The 23,239-nt window shown below is 36.4% G+C and overlaps 1 long non-coding RNA gene across 1 annotated transcript; it reads left to right on the top strand.

The window, feature by feature from the left end:
- The first annotated feature begins 10,568 nt into the window (after positions 1–10,568).
- LOC106306563 lies at positions 10,569–12,840 on the top strand. Its single transcript, XR_001263165.1, has 8 exons — positions 10,569–10,996; positions 11,096–11,143; positions 11,364–11,483; positions 11,606–11,843; positions 11,928–12,031; positions 12,143–12,357; positions 12,462–12,523; positions 12,699–12,840. It is a non-coding gene; the product is annotated as an uncharacterized LOC106306563 (long non-coding RNA).
- Positions 12,841–23,239: the final 10,399 nt, after the last annotated feature.

Here is a 23,239-nt window from a genome sequence, read left to right on the forward strand (position 1 = left end):
CGTAAGTGTCAGCTGAGATCTCCTCTCCATGGTAATGTGTGTCAGACGTGTCTGATGTCACCTATGGAACTAGCCGGCTTCGGTTTGTAGCGTCGTCGACCAATGTCCGTCTACGAATGTCGGTCGATATGTTATTGTGTCTGTCGATCGATGCGGATGCTTCTGGTCGACGGGCAATGTAACTCTGAATGTCCACCAATTCCCCTTATATAGCTTCAATCTTGGAAGTCAAAGAACTAATGCTAAGATCCATTAGGAAATAGATGTCATCACATCTCCCATCAAGCCTCTCTTCTGTAGTATCCAGAGATCTATAGATCCCTTCAACCAATTGATCTATCTCTTCTCTGGTGTGTAAACCTTGTTGAGACTTCATCGGAGGTGAGTGTGGTGGATTGTTGTCGACCGATGCTGGTAAGCGTTGGTCGATCGATGTTGGTAAGCGACTATCGATCGATGCATGATGCCCTATGTCGATCGATATATGGCGAGAATCGTCGGTTGCTTGCTAAATTCTGGCTATGTCTTGCCGCATCTCTTCCATGCATGTAGTTAACCAACCGATGCTATCATTCAGTGGATGGTAGACACCATCAAGTTTCATCTTGAAATCACCTTCATACTTCTCTTGGGCTCCACAGACTCCATAGAACATCTCATTGATCTCATCCTTGGTGTAGATCTCTGGTACCAGCTTGGTCTGTGTGAATGCTCTAGCATGTTCAGGAAGACATATGTAGCTTGGGTCATCTCTCGAAGCTCTTTCCATAAGTCTTCTGATATCTCTGTTGTGAACATGAATGGTGCGTCCCTCTACATCTCTGGCGTATCCCTGATCGTCTTTGTAGACTCCATACTCATTTTTCTCTTCCCAGTAGAAGTTCCTGGTACCGTAGAAATCAAAAGCTCTTCTGCCAAATTCTGGACGTTTGTCGACCGATGTTGGGACGTCAACGTCGATCGATGGTCGAGTGGGATGGCGAGACCTTTGTTTGAAACTTTTGTCTATGCCACCAGTTGTGTCATATAACTCTTTCGTATCCTTCTGTTGGTATTCTGGAATGTTGCGTTGATGTACGAACAAATTTTCTGCTCCATTGGCTGTCTGAAGGATGTCTGCAATATCTTTTCGGGATACGTGCAGTATACGTCCATCTATTGCTCTTGCGTAGCCATCTGGGTCCCTGAAAATACCAAATTCGCCTTGAGTTAGATACTTGTTATCAAATTTATCTTTTTCGCTTACATCGGTTTTTGGTTTACAACGGATGTCGATCGATATTGTATGAGCAACATCGATCGATGTTGAAGGATTGATGTCGATCAATGGACGGCTTGCTCTGTCGATCGGATGGCTGGGTCGTGTTCTTCCCCAAGCAGCTTCTCCTTGATGTTGATCTGTTTCATCGCGTCTTTGCATGTTGAGAAATTCCTCATATGTGAAACCTTCATGTAGTTCATCTTCTCCATAAATTTCTATTTCCACTGCATAACTTTCGTGATGGTGATCATCTGCCCGACTGCAAATCGAGTGGTCTCCTTCTCGCACACAGTTGACTTTTGTGTCGATCGATGAGTAGTCGGCAATGTCGGTCGATGCTCGTTTCTGGTTTCTCTGATGAGGTTGAGTATCGATCGATGGTGAGCATGTTATGTCAATCGATGGTGTGTTCCTTTTCCAAGAGGAATGATGTAGAAATGTATCTTCCTCATCAAGGATGGCTTTGTACTCAGTAGCTCGTCCATCCTCATAGTTTTCATCATACTCTTCAGTATGCATGTTTTGTCTGGTGTACGCGTCAATAGTGGGGTTGTAGTAGTCGTTTTCCCAATCGTCTGGACTACTGTCGACCTATTCTTCCTGTTGTGTGTCGGTCGATTTCTGATGGCCACTATCGATCGATGTTGCAGTGTGAGTTTTGATCGATGTCGAATATTCTGTCTCGTATTCCACTCCACAGTGACAAGCTGCAATGATTCCTGGATCATTGATTCTTCTGGAGGACGTCTATGGCTTCTTGACTGGAATGGGGTCGTAGTGGGTATGAGGACCTGTGAGCGTCAAGCACAACTGATTGGATTGCAGGTTGCACACTGCTCCTACTGTTGATAAGAAGGCTCTCACAAGCAAAAGAGAATAGTTCCAGTTTAGCTTGATGTCCAAGACATGAAAATCAACTGGAACTAGGGCATTACCAATCTGCACCTCTAGGTCTCAAACAATCCCTCTTGAATTTCTTTGAGAACAATCCACAAAAGTGAACAATTCGTTGGAAGGCTCTACCTGCAGACCCAGATGGTCTGCCATAACCCCAGGTAGGATGTTGATTGATGCTCCTGTGTCGCACAAGGCATGTGGGAACTCAATATCCTTCACCGTGCATGGTATTGTGAATTTCCCAGGATCACTCTTCTTCTTCAATGTAACCCTCTTCCTCATCTTTTCTCTAGCTTCACAGAACATTCTCTTGATGTCTTCTTCTTTCTCCCTTGTTTCTCTGATGAACATCCACAATCTGTGAGTATAATAAGCCTCCTCGAATAGCTTATCCATAGGAATCCTGAAGACTCTTTTTGGGAAACTTTCCTTTTCTTTATCATTGGCCCCCCTCTTCAGATGTTTCTCCACTTTTTCCTTTCTTTTCCTTAGGGTTCTTCCCATAGGAACCCTATCGATTTCCATCGAATCTTCTCCATCATCTGAAGGTATCCTGACGGTCTCTGGTGGGTTTTCTGAAGGTTTGGGTTTGGGCTTGAGTGCATTAAGACGTGCAACATCTATCTTTGGCATCTGCACTCGGTACGTAATAGGTGCTCGTCTATCGATGGACGCTGGAGGTTGTCGATCTATGTCGACATCTCTTTGTCGATCGATAGGAGTATCTTCATGTCAATCGATGGGAGTATCAGTTTGTCGAGCAATTCTTACGTTATCAGGACTGGGCGGATGTGGGTGTTATGCTGTGAACTCCTCGTGAGTCATAATCCTCACGGCATTGTAAGATGTGGTTGACTCCATAGGTGTCATGGATCGATGCTCCGGAGATCCTGTCGATCGATTTGGACTGGGGTCCGTCGATCGATGTTCATAGTCTGGCGTCGACACCAATGCGATCCGCCGAAACTCATCAGGCTTTCTACTTCGAAATTTCCCTCTTGCAGCCTCTCTTCCTTCACCACTTGCCAGAAATCATCCCCAATGATGGCATTCACGTGGTGTTTCATCACATCATCTCCTACCCCTCTTGTCGAGTCTTCCTGCTTCTTAACATCTTCTTCTGTCTGAACAACCTGCATCTCCAGCTTCTTCACACGAGTGCTCAAAGTTTCAAACTTTGTGTTTAGGTTGGTGCAGACAGAATCAATCTTCCCATTGAAGTTCACTGTCATGCGATGCTGTGTCTCAAGAACCCTATCAAGCATCTCTTCAATATTAATCTCTTGAGTAGGCGGTGGCGGCTTCTGGTAGTAGGAATTTCCATAACTCATGTTGTTGCTGTAGTGGTTGCTGTAGGGTTTCTGGTACTGTGAACTCTGGTTGAAATTTCCCCCTATTTCCATAGGAGTTTCTGTTTCCACCCTGGTTTCCAGAACTTTGGAATCCAGTTCCACCAATGAAGTTCACCTCTTCTTCCTCTTCTCTACCCTCTGTGTCTACAGCTTCTGCATCTTCAACAAAGCAGACCTGCTTCCTGAGAAGCTTGTGAACAGTATCCAGCTTTGCCTTCACCTCATCCATCTGATCATTCTCAAGGATGGTGGCAGATCTTTTCCTCTCAAAATTAGTGTTCTTGGTGATGTTGCTAGATGCTAGGTTTTCAATGACCTTCACTGCCTCTCCTGAATTTCTGGTGTTGAAGTTCCCATTGCTGGAAGCATCAAGAACCATCTGGTACTGCACCGCCATGCCTCTGTAGAAAGTACTGAGCAGTTGTACTTCATTGAATCCATGGTGTGGCCAGTCTCTCTGATAAGACTTGAATCTGATCCAAGAGCCTCTGAATGATTCTGCAGGCTCCTGAGTGAATGTAGCAATCTTGCTCCTCAAGTCTTCAGTATGTGCTTCATCAAAGAAATTGCACAAGAATGCATTCTTGATGTCTCTCCAGGATGTGAGAGATCTTGGTTGTAGCTGCTTAAGCCAATGCAAAGCTTCTCCAGCAAGTGAGAACTTGAAGAGTTTGCATAGGAGATAATCCTCAGGGATTCTCTTGACTTTAATAGAAGATATCAGATCCTCGAACCTCTCCAGATGGTCCATAGGATGCTCGTGAGATAATCCATGGTAGGGTATCTGTCCCACGAGTGTGTAGTACTGCGCCTTCAACTCGTAATCCCTCTGAATAGTGGGTGGACAAATGGTTGATCTGTTGGTGTAGAACTGATATGGACTGTTGTAGTCAGCCAACGTTTTGGGTAGCGCAGCCTCATCTACTGGTAGAGTAGTGCCTGTAGCATAAGCATCAGACTCAGGGATTGCAGCCCCCTGAGCATCTATCCTCTAACCTGCTGCATTACGCAGATGACTTCCCTGGTCATGCAGGTCTCCTCTCTCATCCCGTACAAGTATCAAAGTCGCAACCATGTCTCGAGGTTCAGTATCGATCGATGTTTGAGATGGAGTATCGATCAATTTCGGATGGACAGTGTCGGTCGATGGAAGATGAGTGTCTTTGGTCGACGGTGGTGAGCGAGTATCGGTCGACGGTGGTGAGCGAGTATCGGTCGACGGGTACAGTGCCTGGGTCGACGGTGGTTGAGAGAAATCGAGCGACAAACAAGTGTTGTTGTCGATCGATGAGGAGCGTGCTTCTTTGCGGATTGAACGCTCCAAACTTGCAGGATCTGGTGAGAATAGCAGTTGAGTTTCCTTGTTGCTTCTGGTACTGTTGGGCATATACCTGAAAATCCAAGAATTTTTTTTTTGTGTCAGAAACTTAACAAAAATTAGATTGAATAGGCGAGAAAGCTCCCCGGCAACGACGCCAAATTTGATACCACTCAAATTACCTAAGGAGTGATTTATACTCTCTCAAATAAGAGGTCGAGTTGTAGTACTTAGGGATCAAATTCACAGGGAGCTAGGGAACTTAAAAAATATAATATGATTTGTTAAGTAGAACGGTTTAATGATTTAAATGTAAATTGTAGTTTTTATCAAGCCAGTGTTTGCTCGATTGATTGGTTGAGTTTAATGAAGTGTTTTTTTTCTTCTATTTAGTTAGTTATTTGATCTTAGGGACTAGAAGATGATACCACTCAAATTACCCTAATGAGTGATTTATACTCTTTCAAATAAGAGGCCGAGTTCTATTACTTAGGGATCGAATTCACAAGGAGCTAGGAAACCTAAAAAATCTAATATAATTTGTTAAGCTAGATGGTTTTAGAGATTTAAATGTAAATTGCAGTTTTATATTGTACAAGTGTTTGTTCAATCAATTGGTTGAGGTTTTGGTTGCTTAAAAGGAAATAGTTAAACTTAGGGTTTTTATTCAGGAAACTTTGGATTATAATCCGACAAATTCATAATGAGTTGCATGCATGATAATGTAAAGCTCAACTACTTAGTCAACAAGTCAATCATCTTTCGCATGTTTGGACTTGTCTATTAACTAGATCTAATGATCTCAACTATCGTTTGTCGATCAATTAGAAAGTGTCGATCGATGATCCTATAGGGATATCGATCGATTCACCTTTCGCTCTGTCGATCGATTATTCAATAATGATATCGATCGACACGCTTCTAGTTAAGTTTTATGCGCGGGTTGAATGGTAGCTTACTAAGCTCACTAGATCAGCTCTCGCCTTACTCATAGCAAGAAACTTAGCTCAGTTAGAATGTTTTCAGGATGCGAATGAAGCTCTCGCTTTTATCTATCAATCCTAGGGCAAGTTCTAGGTAGGTAATCTAGAAACATGCATTAATGACAATCCTAATGACAATTGTCACAACTCAGCAATCTATAGTTGGAGCTAATCCCTCCTAACCTATTTAAACCCTAAAATCTAACAATGGAACTATTTAGACATGGCTAAGCAATTCATAACAACAATTAGGTAAGAAAACTTCATTAGAATAGTAAATAGATATTAATGGAGTTCCAATCACAAATTATAACTTTGGATCTTCTCTCCAATCTATCAAAATCCTAAAAAAACTTGCTGTGGAAATAATAAAACAAGAAAGCACACTTTGCCTCTAACATGGTGGCAAGGCTTATATAATTAGGTTAAAACTCGTCAGGGGTAATCTTGTAATTTGGTGAAGACTTGGGCTTCAAGTCGGCTGTGACCAAACAGGCTTTTTGCGCTTCGCTGTCGATTGATGTCAAGACATGAACATCGATCGATTATTCCTTTTCAATATCGACCGATGATCGAGCTTGATGGTCATCTCGGGTGCTTGCTCCAAATATCTCCAAAATGCTCTAAAATCATCACTTATCTCTAAATCACTCATGATCATATAAATATGCTAAATAGACTCTATAATATAATAATTAGTAGTTAAAACACTTATAAACCATGGATAAAAGTGGATCAAATCCATGGTCTATCAATTGGATATTTGTCTAACTCCAGATCTTCTATTTTATTCTTCTTCCAGAACAAATAATTCAAATTGGAATAAACGCATGATATTAGGAAAAGCTCGGGCACAAATGTGTAGAACTGAAGTTTGTAACGCTGTGGGACATTCAAAGATCATGTGATTAACCTATTCGTCAAGTTCTCCACTTCTAGAAAAAACGATTATCACATCGCATACGGCGACATATTAAATTCTTTGTAACTTCCATATATCCGGATAACATCTTCCAAATGAGATGTCACATTTTTTTGTGAAGCATTGATTTTCCAAGCAAAGGTTTGTACACGAACCGGGCTCGGATACCACTAGTTCAGTTGGCTGACGGAGAATATTTCTTGCAACTCATTATCTCGATTTAACTGTATACATGCCACTTTTTGTATAACTCCAGCTACTTGTCATCACGATTGGATTGACTTATGACAAAACTCTGAATAAGCGGCATATCCTCTTGATCAACTAAATTTTCTAAAATCTCTACATTCCACTCTTTTGGTGAGCCATGGATGAACTCATTCACTGGCATGTGTGGATCAATCACTGGTCCCGCTGCTCGAACTGTGTTGCGGGCACAGGGGAAGGGGGGGGGGGAAGCCACGAATGGATAGATGATGGAACCAAGCTGCAACCCGCGATATAATCTAGTGTTCGATATGACTGAAACCGGCTTGGTAAACCTGAAACAAAGGGAAATGAAGTGAGATGCGGTTGATGATATAATTAAAACAAGAGCGATAAACAAGGGACATGATGGAATCAGGCTGCTGGAAGTTTGTTTTTTTTCTTTAGCCTAATCAGAAAATGATCAATGTGGATCGAGATGGTGCTTTGCTTGCTGGATGTGTATCACACTCAAGCTTGGAAAACGAATGGGATGGAAGGATGGTGGATTGAGGACGCCACAAGACTCTATGGAAAGAAGTCTTGATAAGTCAAGGTTCTCTGGAGCTGCTTCACACACACTCTAAAGACTTAAGACAATAGTTTTGGAGAAAACTAAGAAAACTGATTTTCATTCATATGAGATGGGTGATTTACAATGAAGCAAATAATAGAGCGTTATAGGCTCAAAAAATACAGAGTCTAACAGTCACAAAATGATAAATGGAAACAAAATAACTCAAAATGAGAGACTTGGAAGCAAAGGAATTGATGGCTCCAAAGAATATAGCCGTTAGCTTGATTTATACCATCTTCAAATGGGAAACTTGTTATGATCTTGTATCTGGAAAACTTATGGATGTATCCACGGTTTAGAAGTCTTCCTGATATGCTCCTGAGTCTAATTGATGAAGAATATGGCTGTTGCCCCTTTGCCATTAACTGATGAAAACTTTCCTTGCAAGCAAATGGTGTTAACGCATCCAAATAAGGAAAGTTGATGGTAAAGAGAATCCGCCTGATCCTCTGGGTGCTGGATGTCTTCTTGTTGTTCTATAGTATCTCCTGGATTTCATAGAAAGGTTTGGTTCGAGCCAAATTGAAGAGGCTGGTAACTTTCCATTATTGATATCGGTTTGGCTAGTTTTGGGAAATTGATTGCATCTTGGTATTCCCATGACCAATTCTTCTGCTTTTGGGCTTTATAGAAAGCTAAGATATCCATCTTGAAGCCCATGATTGGTTCTTGAGAAGCATGCTTCATGGTTGGGGCGAAATCCACTTCTAAAGGCTGGTACTCGCAATTGGACGGCTGGAAAACCTCCAGTTTGTAAAATCCATAACTTCTTGGTCCGTGAAGCTTTTCCGGTTATTCTAAGACTCACTGATTCCTTTATGAGTTAGATTTCTTGGAAGTGCTAAAGCTCTAGCCTTTATAAGAATCTCATTTCCACCTTTTGTTAGGCATAACCATCTATTGATTCTGTGATCAAGTCTGTTTTTAAGGAATGCAAATAACTTCCACTTTGATCCACTTAATTCCTAAGTAAGATCTCACTCTTTCTTCGTTCTCAGTACACAAAGTGGATTTGATTGCTTGCTTTATAATCCCCGAAATTCTTTTCCGAAAAGAATTGACAACTTCTCAAAGTTAATATATTGTCCCGATGCTTTCCCATATACTTTAACTCCTTTCATGACTTTATCATATTCACGGGACTTCGACTTACATAAGAAAAGATTATTATCAGAAATTACAAATGAGACACCTGGGGCTAGCGCTGCTATGCGCATCCCCGTTACCTTCTCTGACACACATAATATATGATACATCATGGTAAACTTCTTGATAATGTTCCAAAACCAATTTTTCTTTTGGTTTTATATCTTGCTACTATATATCTGTAAAACTGATGAATTTGAAACGGTAGACAGCCTTATAAATTTGCTTATGCAAGCAGAAACACTACTAGAAATCACATATAGGCAGCAGATTAAAGAGATAGCTGACAGAGAACTTGGGTGATAGTGCTATGGCTCAGCATTATGACCATCCTCTTCACATACAAATATATTCAATACAAGAATAGAGCAGTCTATGAAGTTAAATGAGCGACATGAACCTTATTTTAATCATACAAACCTACATATAGCAACATGAACAAAATTAAGCAAAAATAGCATAGCAATAGGAGACATGAAACATTGAAACGAAATTGACTCAATTTTTATTTTGTCACCATCAAAATAAAGAAACAATAGCATAGCATAGCGCCCTGTTTTAAATCTCGCTAGGCGTAATGCGTGCGGCAAGGGTGTGCCTAGCGCCGAATCAACTAATCGAGATTATACATACATTAATCGGCGATTTGTTTTTGTTATGTAACTATATATTTCTGTGAATGTACCGTAAAGATGTTGTGGCTTGGTGTTTAATACTCATGAATTAAACAACATAACCCATGTTCGACCCTCGGTGGAGCGTTTTTTACAGATTTTACAGTTTTTTATTTAATGAAGAGTAGAAACTTCATTAAACAGTCATCTTCTTCCTAAGGATTTTTGGGTTTTTGCGACTGTAAACACAACGGCCGTGTAGTTTTGATGGTTTTTGAAGCGATTTTCTTTGTTTTTCTTGTTGTTCTTGTTTAAGATTTCATAGATCTAACATAGATGACTCGATTTTTAGACTAAAAAATAAAAACTTAAGTTTTTTTTAAATCCGATTTCTTCACTGTATAGCTTCAACTCGCCACGCTAGATCACCGTTGAGCGTTTTCTCGGCCGTCGATTCGGCTAGGCGGCCGAGTTTTCGAACAGGGGCATAGCGTAATTGACTCAATCTTCTATTGTTATGTTCTTACATAGACGTGACAAAAGAAGAACTAAAGAATATCAAATATGATCGTACATAGATGTGATTAAAGAAGATCTAACAACTCTAAGCTTATAACTATATGATCGCGACAAACAATAATTAAAATTGAGGTTAATTAAAATTGAGGTTAATTATGTTGCTCTGACGAATTGACGTGAACTAAAAAACATTAAAAAACTTGAAAGAGGATAAGAGAGAGTAGTGCAACGTACCGATACAAAAACGTAGCTCGAACAAGTAAGTCACACTAAGAGTTACTTGGGAGCCGCTTCCTGTTCTAATTTTTTTAAGAGAAGTCTTGAAACAAGGGACCCAACAAAAAGCTCTTTGTATTCCTTCTCAAAACTGTTAACGGTGGCGTTCCTCTTTTCCAAGCTATTTTTTTTTATTAAAAAATTTAATACCTCTTTTTACTAATCTTGCATGACAGTTAGATTGGTGATAAGAAATAAGGTGAATTAGACACTTCATCACATGGGGTAAAACAATTTTGTGTTCCTCTCTTACAGTGAGGCTGATAAACCCCCTCTCAAAATTGATGGCAATGTTTTACTCTTATTTTGGTAGCAAATCAAATATTAATTTCACTTTTTTTATAAAATTTGGGACACGTAAAATACTGTTAACTAATAAATAAATTTGACATCTAACAATATTAAAAAGTGAATATGAAGCCCTCTCAACTATGCCACGTCAGATTGGAAAATCAGCCTATCAGATATCATGTTATTACCACGTCATCATCGAACTGGTCTTAGATTTTGGGGTTTAACAAAAAAAAAAAAAGGATCCAATTCAAGCTATGTCACGTGTAGGAAGCGTAAACTTTTGATCTTCTCCGACTGATCAAGATCTCTCCACTTCGCCGTTACTGTAACTCACTTTCAAGAATCTATTATGCTCTTTAAACCTTCTTTAATGGTTTCGTTCCACTTCCCCTCTTTCTCATTCTATATAGAGAGATTCATGTCATAATAAATCCATTTCTAATCGAAAACCTCCACTGAAGAAGCTACAGCTACAGCCATTAAATCCACCTGGAATTCACGAGTTGTGAACTCCTGGTACAGAAGCTTCTTACTGATGGAAAATCCGGTACCGTCCCATCACAAGAAAACACTGAGATGTTTAGAGAGGCTGTGAGTAAATTCAATAATTCTTTTACTAAAGTTTGAATCTTGGAACATGAATCTTTGAATTGTGTCTAAATCTATATGTTTTGTTCGTTTCTGTATCAGACGAAATCAAGGCTGAAGATGTTGATGTGAACCCTAAGATGACGTTGCGTATGCATCTATGTTCCCTTCTCTTCAGTTTAGCCTATTCTATTTTCGGTTTTATTGTATAAAAATCATCCCCAACTTGTAGTTTTTCCCCCCACTGATGACACTCTTTTCTTTACATACTATGCATATGAGTGTGTGAGTTAAGCTTGCTTGATGAATTGTTTGGCAATTGGTTACCTTCTGATTAATAGAGATCCTTACTTTTAGATACTATTTGCAGGCTTACGTCAGCCCACAACAACCATAAGTTTATTCCCTTGTGAAGCTTCCATGGCGGCGGCTCAAAGATTTAATCTGTTTCCTCTGCAAGCTTTTCTACCTCATCTTCCTGTCTCTCCAAGTAAGCTGACCCGAAAATGACATGGACTACTACTACACATGATCTGTTACAAAACATGATGTATAGCAAAGTTAAGAATTTTTTCCTCTTTGACAAATTTACGGTGATATTTTGAAAACCAGATGTGTGAGGGAATGAAAACATATGTGTGGTTCATACGCCAGCCATTCATAGCTTTAAGACAGAAGAAGTACTGAAAAATGAAGTTAAGAAGAGAGACCTTTTTATAACCTTTGCCTTCGCTTTCTTCAAGAGTGAGACTCTTTGTATTATGCACAATGAAGTATATGAAGAGAAACAGAACGCATATCACCCAAATCCACAGATCAATACTCAAGCTCCTGCAGAAAAAAATACCATGTGAGCTAAAACCTCCAAAACTTGATTGTTCGTATTTATAGTGATCTGTAGCTCAGAAACAATATTTAATACTGATTTGGTCAGCCGAGAACTAAATGGGTAATATCTAGAGGGAGCGTCTCGATAGATCTGCAGTGCGGGTCCAAGCCATGTTCAGGTCTATGAAAGTTCAAGACGATGAAGCTCATGTAAGATTATGTTTTGATTTTATCATTTTCTGAACCTCTCAGTTTAGAAAACACACACACAGACTAAATGATACTTGAATAAAAAGAGTATTTGTTTATGGTGTGATGCAGTTGGAGTATGAGTTTGCAAGATATTTGGTCAGAATGGCGGCTAAGAGATGTGAATCTAAGAGAATTTGGTGTCGAGATTATATTAACGGGAAGGGTACTCACCACCTCCGAAACTGGCTTTGGATCAAATATTATAATGATATAATCAAATAGTTGAAGATAGACTACTGGTTTTTGTCTTTTTGTTGAAACAGCTTCTCAGACTTGAGATCAAGGTATTGTTTTACTATATCCATGTTGTATTTTGGAGATCTTTTTGGATCATTCACTATAGTTTTGACTGTGTTTAATGATTCAATGTTTTTTTTTTTTGAATCAGAAAGAACTAGCTCAAATATTTGAGAGAGCAAAGTCTGTGGATCTGTATCCTACAGAACCATGGTAATTTCAAGCATTTGATTATTCTTTCATGCAGCTTAGTTGTAGTGATTGAAAGACAACTTTAGACCACTTGGTATCCTTAATTTTGTGGAGTAGAAGCATGTATGTTGCTTTTATAGTTTTTACTTTTATTTTCTACTAGCATGACTGGGAACTGATATCACATTATCTGCAGGTTTCTAGCAAGTTTCTGTTCTGGAACTTTGTGTATTTGGAACTACCGGACATATATGGGTGAATAATTTTATTTTCTTTCTGTTTTCATATGCACTATTATTAAATGGAAAAAAGTTGCGATGAGTAATGATCAAAAGTGCAATTGGAAGATTATTGTTTCTATGAGGTTTCATAAAAGAAAAGACTAAGGTTTTTGAGACGATGCCAACATTCTTAATTTAGAGTCATTGTTGGTTTATATGTTTTAAATATCAAGTTTTGGTAATGATTTGTTTAAAAAGTTTGTTCTTTTAAAAAAAAAGTTTGTTTTTTAGTTTGGTTTGGTTTGCACAATGATATAATTTTTATGTTTGGATCAATTTTTGATTCAATCCTATTTCTATTATGAGTGTTCAAGTTGGTATCAAAACTCAATGATTAGTTGAGTATGTTAAGTTGATGACAGAAAAAAATAACTCAATGAATCTCAAGTCAAAGTTTAAACCAGTTGTAAATTTTACAATTGTTACAATTGTTTTATACAAAACTTAAAAAACAAAACAAAATGTATTTAATTCATAACTAGGTTTAGAGATTTTTTTAATCCTACTTATAATTATATATATGACTTCTAATAATAAAAAATAACAAATTGTTAGTTTATACAATTTTAAATTTGTTAGACAAGATAATGAATAAATGCAAAAAAATTTTTTTTTTTACCAATTGAATAGTTTAAAATCGACAATTATGGTCATATATAAGTGTCAACTTCTATAAGTTAACTAAAATTTATACGAACACCCCGGGCATAGTGAAAGGACCCGACCCATTTTTTCGTAACATCAGTGCGAGTCTGGCTCGACTTCCTCGATCAGACTTGGGCCGTTTTCACATTTTTCCTTACTTAGAATTATTTCAGAGTGTTAGTTCTTTTTCAGACAGTCAAGTAAAGCATAATAAGATTTGAATAGATAATCTGAGGTTCGAGTTAACAAGTCAGTTTGCTATAGGCTATTACATGTTAATCTAGTCCTATATCTACCCAAACCCACCATCCTTCCTTCATGCCCTTGTCTCGCGTTCAAGCTATGTCTTTACCCTTTCGGGTCAGGTCCTGATCTGCATCCAAACAAGGAGGCATAAGCAAACAGCATGCTTAGTGAGAGCGGTCATTCAGTCCCACTCAGCCAAGTAAAGTAATCGAGTCAATCAGTCAATAAACGGACATGCTTATCATCAGTCAGTTACTTAGCCGACCCAATCGTTCCAAACCAGCGCGCCATCAGATTCAATCAAGCCCTAGCAGGCCAATACGGCTCTAGGCGCATGATCTGATCCAGATGCGTCGATGGAAGGAACCGACTGTTCGGACCAAGCCAGAACTTAGCAGATAATTCGAATTAGACAAGCAATCAGTACATAGAACATTCCTATCAATCAGACTACGATTCAGTACGATAGGCTACGGTCACGCACTCACCTTTGTCTTAGAGTCGGTTTGTTCTGTTTGATTCGGTCTCTTCTGACACCTCTTGAGCGGTTTCCATCGGATCTTCGAACGTTCAGACAGTTGGATTCACCCTACAGACGATCGTTCTTAACTCGGACTTGATCAATCCAGCCAAATATCGAAAGTTCTCTCTTAATCGGACTTTTCTCTCTGTGTCTTTTCTCCCCGATTCTTTCCTCCGTTTTCGTACAGAAATGGCGAAATAAGACAAAGGAGATGATTAAAATGGGCAGTTGGGCGGTTTAGGACCGAGAAACTGCCAAGTTAACCATTCCCGCTTATTTTACACGCGGCTCTTAATCCGTAACCGCCACCCCGCGCTCCAAAGCGTTCCAGCGCGAGTTTTCCCCCTTTTCGGACTTTAACTGTTTCCGCCAGTTTTACTTAGACGGGACTTTAACTGTTCCCGCCAGTTTTACTTAGACGAAACTCGAGCTAGAGCTGACTGATCCAGTCGACAACTCTAACCGCCTTGTCCGAATCAGACTGATACTACTGAATCAGCTCATCTCAGCTTAGCCGACAGCCTTAACCGTCTTGTTTGATTTCAGACAATCGCTGTCTAGCCGACCAGTTCAACCGTATTGTCCGAATCCAACAACACTTGTCCGGATCCGACCATCGCTGTCCGAAAATTCCGCTTTGCCTGGATTTTCATCGAGTTGTCCGAACATCCTGAGTTTCAACAAACCGAACAACCTGTCCAATAACCCGAGCGTAAGACCGACTGATGGAGCTTTGTTTGGCTCAAAAACAGATCCGTTCCTAGCTTTAATCGGGTACATGGTTCCGCTCTAGTCGCTACTAATCAGGCGCCGATCCAAGTTCTCCCATCCACCCACGGAAAGTCCTTCGAACTCTGATCAGCTCTTTCTAGCATCATCCAATCCATTCAGTACGTTCTCACAGTTCGGCCAGTCAGTCCTCAGATCATCCTAACATCGATCTTCGGAACACGGTCGCTACACATAGCCTGGTAAAATCTCTAGTTTCAATATAAAAGATTAATAAGACAATAATATTTGATGATCGAGAAAAAAATTGCTTATTTTAAGACCAATAATATTTGATGATCGAGAAATAAGTTGCTTTATTTATAAATTTAGAATAAAAATAAAGACAACGTTTGTGATGAAACTAAAGTCAGTGCTGCCTATTTACCGTAAATTTTTAGAATTTTAAAAAGTGGATCAAGCGTTGTAGATCTAGCGGAATAAGCAAATTGACATAACAAGAATGAATCTAGCAGATTGAGTGGAACGAGAATGAATCTAGCCGATCTAACGATACAAGTGTGGGACAAGCAGATCTAACGATATAAGTGTGGTTCAAGAAGATTTAGTAGTACAAAACATATATTTGAATGGAGAAAATTGATAAAAAGTGGTTTAAAGCACTGTACAAAATTAAAATAATTTACATACTATTTATTTTCATTATTAAAAGCAATTATTTTAAAATACTAATTTATAAATACAATAATATAAAATTTAACAAAAATATAAGAGGAAATTAATTTAAATAAATATATATATATATATATATATATATATATAATTATGTCAATCTTTAAATTATATATATAAGGGTTTTTGCAAATATGACTCAAAACTTGAAGTCAAACACAAAACTAGCCCATGTTTTTCTTGGAACTTTGACTTGCCTCTTTCAACCCCAAAGTTCAGATTATTCACGAAAACGCCATCATTTTTTTTTCTTTTTTTTTGAAAATGCAAATTTTACTCTATCACCCTCATTTTTTTCAAGTATTTACAATATTGTCATTGTCATCAATACACCAACCACCATGAACATCCAATTTGAAGCTCTTAATGCGCCTAAAAATCGATTTACACTATTTCTTTCTCAATTCTTATGAACTAAAAACAACATATCTTTCACTTTCTCTCCATATTCATCCAAAAACACAAGATTTTGATTCTAAAATTTTTATGGTTCATAGAGCCATTGAAGGTTACGATTCTTGGTGGGTCACTTTTGTTTGAGATTCTGGGTGCTTGGAGAAGACTTATGTGTGCTAAACAAGTTATCTCACTGGTTGAAACTATGAAATCAGTTTTTTTTTCCCAGATCTATTCGTCCAGACGACTTACAGGTCTGGCTGTAGACGACTTACATGGAAGTCTTCTGGTCAATGTAGATGTTAGTTTTGCAATTGACTTTTAATGTGTTTTTATAGACGACTTACATGGAAGTCGTCCATATTTTTTTGTTAAAAAAAATTTCGATACGACTTCCATGTAAGTCGTCTAGGGTAAACGGGTTAGTTTTGCATTTGACCGGATTGTGTCCGAAATTTTACTTTTCCTGGACGACTTACACGTAAGTCGCCCAGTAGAAAATTAAAAAATAAATATTTTGTTATACCTAGACGACTTACATGGAAGTCGTCTCAGGTTAGTTTTGCAATTGAAAATAAAACAAAATAAAATATTTTTTTCTAGACGACTTACACGGAAGTCGTCCGTCCGATGACTTACATTGAAGTCGTCCATGATTTTATTCCGAGATTCTGGTCAAACCTTGCTTATCTTGGACGACTTCCATATAAGTCGTAGTCGTCAAGGAAAAAAATATTTTTTTTGTTTTATTTTTCAATTGCAAAACTAACCTGGAAGTCGTCTAGGTATAAAAGAATATTGATTTTTTAATTTTCTATTGGACGACTTACACGTAAGTCGTCCAGCAATATTCAAATTTCTAACACAATCCGTTCAAGTGCAAAAATAACATGTAAGTCGTCTCGAGTTTTTTTCTTAACAAACAAAGATGGACGACTTCCATGTAAATCGTCTAGATTAAAAATCAATTGCAAAACTAAACTAAATGGATGACTTCCTAGAAGTCTGCCAGACGACCTCCGTGGAAGTCGTCTGCGTCAATGTTTAATAAACTTTCACTTTCTCTAAAACTATAAAGAATTTTTAACATTTTCTTGTTAATTCATGTCTATTAATCAATATTTTAGCTACTGAATGAAATTTATAACTTAATTCGTGATATGTATGAGGTTACCATCATTCATGTTTATTAAAGTTTATATCTGAGCCGAGAAGACTTCCGTGGAATTCTTCTACTTCTACGCTAGTTTTTGAATAATTTGTGTTTTTAAAAGTATTAAGTAACTTCGAGATATGTAAAACTCATATTTTCAAAATATGTTTTTTGCCTTAGTTTTACTAAATTTGACTAAGTTTTTCAACACAAACTTGTAAAAATTGTGATATGTTATTACTAGTTACTATTGTTTGTTTCCATCTCTTAAATATGCACCAATGATGATTATTGCTATGAGTGGATAAAATATTTGTTTCTTAAAATGTTGTATCAATGACTTAAGTATCATTATTGTTATTTGCATCAATGATGTTTTTTTGCTAGAAGACTTCCCAGAAGACTTCTAATGAAAGTGTTATATCTTTGAACTAATGTAATGGTTTATCTTTTGTGAATTTGACTAAATTTTTTTGAAAATTTTTCTCCCTTAGTTGTAATAAATTTGATTATTTTTTTTTTCTGTTATTGTGTTTTGCTATTGAAGTTGTATCAATAACTTCAATTATGTCAAGTAATTTTGGCAAGATAATATTGTGGAATATGAACATATTTACCAAATTTTTTATTAATATCTATTAAAATTTACAAAAAAAAATCACAACTAAAGGAGTACACATGCAAATCATAAAACAGACCAGAAACAAAACTATTATAGATCATTCCTCTCCAAAGACAAGCTTGGACTCCACTTGATATGGAAGAAGACTCCGTCAGAAGACTTCCACGAAGTCTTCTAGCACATGATATTTTAGAAGTCTTTGGAAGAAGTCTTCTATCGCATTATATTTTAGAAGACTTCCGAGAAGACTTTCCATAAATCTTCCAAAGTCTGCTCCAAATCTGAAAAACCTGCATAACAAAAAATGTTCAAATGGCTTAAAAACAAAGAAAATGAGTGGGAGATTATATAGATATACTTTCATAGAACACAGAAAGTACATATCCAAGTGGAAGATGAGAACCATCTGGTTAAAAACCTGCAACAAAAAGATAGACTAATGAGAAAGACATGAGACAAAAATGAAAAATTCATATAAAGTTTGGTGTTTTCAAGTCAAAGAGATTAAAATGGGTTTGGAGAATTTTAGTTTGGGAAAAATGTAAGAACTTTATGCTACATAAAGTTACCAAATGAAGAAAAATCAGACATAAAAACTTACCAAAACGCTCGGATCTGTTATGAAAAGGAGACATGTGAGAAGACTCCGTCAGAAGACTTCTAGGCATGTCGTCCTGGAAGTTTTCTAGCGCATTATATTTCAGACGACTAACAGTAAGTCGTCCCAGAAGTCTTCCAGATCTGAAAAACCTGCATATCCAAATCCAAATCTGAAAAACCGACATATCCAAAAACATTCAAATGGCTTAAAAACAGAGAAAATGAGTGGAAGATTAGATAGATCTACATTTATAGAACACATAAAAATACATATCTAAAATTAATAGATCTACCTTTAAATGATTGGAAGATGAGAACCATGTGATGAAAAACCTGCAAAACAAGATAAACTAGTGAGAAAGACATGAGACAAATACAATAAATTGATATAAAGTTTGGTGTTTATAAGTTCAAGAGATTAGAGAGAGGTTTGAGAGTTTTAGAATGAGGAACATACCATTTTTGTTGCAGCCATTTGAGAAGAAGAGAAAGAATATGTAAATTTTTCTTTATATATGGAGACAAAAATTCCAATAAGGTCTTCTATTAGAAGACTTACTAGACGAGTCGCCCAGAAGACTTCAATATTTTTGGCGGGAAACTAAAATATTTTTAGCGGGAATTATAAGACTTTCAGAGAAGTCTTCTAATCGCCAGACGACTTACATGTTAGTCGTCTAGACCCTAAATATCCTAAACTAAATTAACTATCTAAACACTTCATATAATCAAATTAAACTTAAAAAGTGTTTACTATACACATAAATAAACACATATAGGTAAAATTTTAATTTTTCAAAAAAATATTTTAAGCTTTCCAAAATCTAACCCTAAGAATACAAACAATACTACAACATATGTTGTCAAACCTTAAGCCAAAGAATATCATGATTAACTACTTTCACTCATCTATGTTGAAAACAATTCAATTTAATTATATCTTAATATATATTATTTAAAACTATTTATAATTACATGATTTTAATTTTTCACTTGTCAAAATATTTTTTAAAAAGTTTATAAATTATATTAAAGATCAACTACAACAGAAGACTTCCCTTGAAGTCGTCTAGACGACTTACAGTATCTCAGAAGACTCGAGCGACTTTCCGGAGCTATATTCGTAAAAATGATTTTTGTTTTTTGTTTGGTCACAAGGGGCTTGCTGTAATTTCACAAGGCTTTTAGGTTAGTTTTGCATTTGATTCAAGTATGAGTATAGTTTTGTATTTAAAATCAAGTTTTGAGTCATATTTGACAAATCTCCCATATATATATATATATATATATATATATATATATATATATATAATTTTGGATGATTTTAAAATAATAATAATTTTTGGTAAAGTGGTTTAATATTTTTAGGGAATTTGCCAAAAAATGACATAAAACTTGATTTCAAATGCAAAAGTATATCTCAACTTCAATCAAAGACAAAAGTAACTCAAAAGGCTAGTGAAATTACAATGAGCCCCTTACGACCAAACAAAAAAATCAGTATGCATTTTTACGAATATAACCCCTGGAATTTTTCTCATGTAGTAGATCTTAAAAATAATTTATAAATTTTATAAAAAAAGTTTTATGACAGAAAAATAGAAACCTGTAACTATAAACATTTGTAAAATGATATAAATTAAGATTCAGTTAAATTGAATTGTTTTTAATATAGATGAGTGAATGTAGATGGAGTCATGATATTATTTGGTTTAAGGTTTGGTAACATATGTTATAGTACTGTTTTTATTTTAAGGGTTAGATTTTGAAATCTTAACTTTTAATTGAAAAATTAAATTTGACTTATATGTGTTTAGTTTAGTTTATATTAAACACTTAAAATGTTAATTTTAATTTAATGAAGTGTTTGTTTCTGTTTACTTAGTTATTTGATTTTAGGGTTTAGGTGATTTAAGTCTTCTAACAAATAATGCACAAGAAAACTTATGGGGAGGTTTTCTGGGTAAATAGTAAATTTAGGGTGTAGAAGACTTCCCTGAAAATTTCTGAAACGAAAATATTTAATCTTAATGAAATTCTTGTCTCCATATATAAAGAAAATTTATTCATTCTCTTTATTCATCTCAAATGGCTGCAACAAAAATGTAATGTTTCTAACTCTAAAACTCTCCGACCTCTCTCTAATCTCTTTGAACTTGAAACCACCAAACTTTATATCAATTTCACATTTTGTCTCATCTCTTTTTCATAATTTATCTTTTTTTTAGGTTTTTCATTACATGGTTCTCGTCTTCCACTTATTTAAAGGCAAATATATAAATAATTTTTCTTCATTTGGTAACCTCTTGTTGCTTAAAGCTCTTACCTTTTGAAAACTTTTTTTGTTGCTTAAAGCTCTTACCTTGTTTTTGCAGGTTTTTCATTACATGGTTCTCATCTTCGACTCCTTTAAAGTAGATCTATAAATCTTTTTTCTTCATTTGGTAACCTCTTGTTGCTTAAAGCTCATACTTTTTGAAAATAATTTTTTTGTTGCTTAAAGTTCTTAGCTTATTTTTGAAATCTTTCTCTATTTTGAAGTCATTTGAATGATTTTGAATATGTAGATTTTTCAGATCTAGTTCAGAATTTGGAAGATTTCTGGGAAGTCTTCTAACATATAATGCACTAGAAGTCTTCTGACGGAGTCTTCTCACATGTCTCCTCTTTCATAACAGATCAGGGCGTTTTCGTAACCTCTTGTTGCTTAAAGCTCTTATATTTTTCCCTAACTAAGACTCTCCAACCTCTATCTAATCTCTTTGAACTTGAAAAAACCAAATTTTATATCAATTTCTCATTTTTTTCTCAAGTTTTTTAACTAATTTATCTTGTTTTTACAAGTTTTTTTATTACATGGTTCTCATCTTCCACTACATTAAAGGTAGATCTATAAATTTTGGATATGTGTATTTGTGTGTTCTATAAAGGTAGATTTATCTCATCTTCCACTCATTTTCTCTGTTTTGAAGCAATTTGAACGTTTTTGGTTATGCAAGTTTTTCAGATCTGATTCAGACTTTGGAAAACTTTTTGAAAGTCTTATTGGAAGTCTTCTAACATAAAATGCAATAAAAGACTTCCTAGGAAATCTTCTGGCAGAGTTTTCTCCCATGTCAAGTGGAGTCCAAGATAATCATTGTGAATGAATGATCTCTAACTTCATGTGTAACAGTTTTGGTTATGGTATGTTTTGTGATTTGTATGTAATTCTTTTGTAAATTTGAAGAGATGTTAATGAAAAAAAGTACTTGACATTATTGAAGTTATTGATACAACTTTAATAGCAAAACACAATAACATAAAAATTTGGTCAAAATTACTAAAACTAAGGGAGAAGACTTCTCAAGAAAACTTAGTCAAATTCACAAGAGATAAAACATTACATAAGTTCAAACATATAACACTTTCACTTAAGCCTTCTGGGAAGTCTTCCGGAAGTATTTAAAAGACTAACCGAAGACTTAAATTTCAAGAAAAAAATTTTAAGCGGAAAATTAAAATATGTGAAAAATTTAAGCGGGAAACTCAAATTTAAGTCAAAAAGTATATCTTATGATCGAAGAAGACACATTAAATCATATGACTTGATATTCTTGAAGTTACTAAACACTTTTGAAAGTTAAAAAATATATCTTAAAGTTACTTGACAAGTTTACCAAAACTAATGTAGAAGACTTTCACAGAAGTCCTCTCTCAGAAAAATTCTTAATGTCTTCTCGGATTAGCTAGAAACATTAATAAACATGAATGTTGGCAACCTCATAGTTATCACCAATTAAGTTATGAATTTCATTCAGGAGCCCAGTATCGACTAATATACATGAATTAACAAGAAAATATTAAAAGAAATTTTAAAATTTTAGAGAAAATGAGAGTTTATTACACATTCATTTAGAAGACTTCTGTAGAAGTCTTCTTGGAGTAGACTATCGTGGAACTCTACCATTTAAGTCATTCAATTGCAAATTTATGAAAGGAGACTTCAAGGGAAGTCTACTCTACAACAAACTTCTCTGGAAGTATCCCCTTCTAAATATTGACTTATTTTTGTTTTTGAAAAAAATTCAAAAATTCCAGAGAAGACTTACTAGGAAGTTTTCTCACTATCGCCGAAAGTCGTCTTGGGTTACTTTTTCAAATGAAAATTAAAACTAAAATATTTAATTTTAACTAGAAGACTTCCAGGAAGTTTTCCGGCCGAAGACTTTCACATAAGTCTTCCGGCCGAAGACTTACACATAAGTCTTCCGGCGGAAGACTTACACAGAAGTGGATAATGTTTGACAATGGAGCTTGGGATTTCAAGATAGACAATGATAGAATGGGTAGAGACGTCGATTCGTCCAGAATTAGAGGTGCTGAGGAGTTAAAAACGTGTATTGTAGCTGCGTATGGGCTTTTGGGAAGGGAAGTGTTAGCCGAGATGTCGTATTGGCTGAATGATGGAGAGAGTGAAATGGTGGGCCTACTGGCTTCTCCCGTCGAGATAGCAACGGACAAAGATTTCAGGATTTTCAAGGCGCTTCACCGGGCAGACAAATCCGTCAATCTCTTCGTAACATTAAGAGAAAGTGTTGGAAGAGAAATGATATTTCTAAGGTCGGAACGAGTAATACGGGTCCAAATGAATGCACCCGTTCGACCTCCTGATGAAGATGTTGCTTTTTTGATGGAAGTTCAGCAAATCGAAGAACGCTATAAACGCAACTCTCAGTCTGGCGGCATGGTTGCGACGTCAAAGGACCAAGACAAAAGCGGAGAAACTCTTGACGACGGGAGTGGGGCTAATTCAGAGAATTGCGAGCAA

This window comes from Brassica oleracea, chromosome C7 (assembly GCF_000695525.1).
Source record: "Brassica oleracea var. oleracea cultivar TO1000 chromosome C7, BOL, whole genome shotgun sequence".
Lineage (NCBI taxonomy): Eukaryota > Viridiplantae > Streptophyta > Magnoliopsida > Brassicales > Brassicaceae > Brassica > Brassica oleracea.